Source organism: Marmota marmota, unplaced genomic scaffold (genome assembly GCF_001458135.2).
Source record: "Marmota marmota marmota unplaced genomic scaffold, marMar, whole genome shotgun sequence".
NCBI classification, from domain to species: Eukaryota; Metazoa; Chordata; class Mammalia; order Rodentia; family Sciuridae; genus Marmota; species Marmota marmota.
The window spans coordinates 7178756-7180412 of record NW_026000026.1 but is presented as its reverse complement, the minus strand read 5'-3'; positions in this window follow the sequence as shown (position 1 = coordinate 7180412).

Genomic DNA, 1657 nt, shown 5'->3' with positions numbered 1-1657 from the left:
AGCTTCCCCAGTCAGTGGTATCACAGCTGTGCATCATCATGCTCAGTCAAGAGGCTTTTAAACTATACTGGGTTGACTTTCAGTTTCTATTTCCTATTAATAGGGTTTCAGCATTCCAAATGCTCTATCACACTGCTATGAAGAAATCCCTTTTCTTGGGCACCTAGCTTCCACAGCCTTTCTTCCCCTGAATACCACTTGACTGAGGTGTATGCAGTCATTCAGGTCTTTTCCTTGTTCCCCTCAGTACTGGGGATTGAACCCAGGGGTGCTCTGTCACTGAGCTACCTCCCCAACCCTTTTTATTTTGAGACAGGGTCTCACTAAGTTGCTGATCTTTAATCTTCAATCCTCCTCCTCAGTTGCTGGGATTACTTGGTGCGCACCACTGCAACTGGCAATCTTTCTGGTCTTTAAAAATAAAGTTGTTTTTTTTTTTTTTTAAATCCAACGTCAAAGCCACAGCTATCATGATGTCCAAATTAAGAAATCAACTAAGCAGAGAGCAGAGCTGGAGCTATGAGACACCTTTGCTGCCCTCACCAAGGTGCATCTGTCTGTCTTCAATCAGCACTGAACTGCTCAACACAGGAAGCTGGTACAGTGAGGAGAGGAGACAAGGCTTGGATCCCGGTACTGTTTCTTGCCGTCTTATCCAGGAAAGGTTCAGGTGACCCAAGGAAAACTCAACTTTCGCTGCTTTTCAGATGGTTACTGTGCTGGGTCATCTTTTTTACAAATGTTAATACCTACCCACACAGGCTTAAACCCTGTAAACCACTTGCAGTCCAGTGAATTGATTATAAATAATCAATTCACTGGACTGTAAACTGAGGGCAGGGATCATGTTCTTGCGTTTTCTGGCACACACAGGGCATACAAACATCTCAGCTGACTGCAAGATTAGAATCTGGATAATCAGAACTCTGCTTAGGCACCAGGAAACTATTTTGGGCAACAGGGAGCTCCAGGAGAGAACTGAAGGAGGTGATTTAAGCTTGAGAAGGATCTGGGGGGCAGGGGCGGGAAGGTGTGAATGGGGCAAGAGTTCCAGGTAACTGAACTGCAGAAAGGAATAGCCCCAGGCTGGAAAGAGCTTAGCGCGCCTGAAGCAACAAAAAAGCCTGTGTGGCCACGAAGCTCTAGGTTCTCGGGGCTAGCAAAACAGGACACCTGCGATGCGAGTGAGTCTCAGTCTCCTGAGCTTATGCACCTGTAAAATGGTTCCCGGCGTCCCCCTCCCCAGCCCCTGCAGCAGGGCTGCTGTAGGAATAATGCCCCTGTGTCCCAACAAGTGCCTATTGTGTCTGCTGAGAGTAATGGGGTCCCCAAGGCCGATGCCAAGGTGATGCCCGTGATAAGCACGGAGGGCGGCAACGAAGAAAATGCCAACTCTTGAGCAGCTGGAAGCAGGTGGCCAGGTTTTCTTCGATTTTTCGGCTTAGGTGTGCGTGACGGGGCAAGGCTCGGGTTCAGGCCCGCCCGCCCCGGCGCCTGCGGCAGCGCGGGACACCCTCACACCGAGCTCCTGATGGGCAGCCCGGTCTGCACCCCGACGCTGCTCAGGCCGCGGGTCCTGCACTGGAGGAAGCGGGACGCCGACAGCTCCCGGCCGCCCGGCCTCCGCCGACGGTCTCCCTCCCGTCTCTGGCTGCTC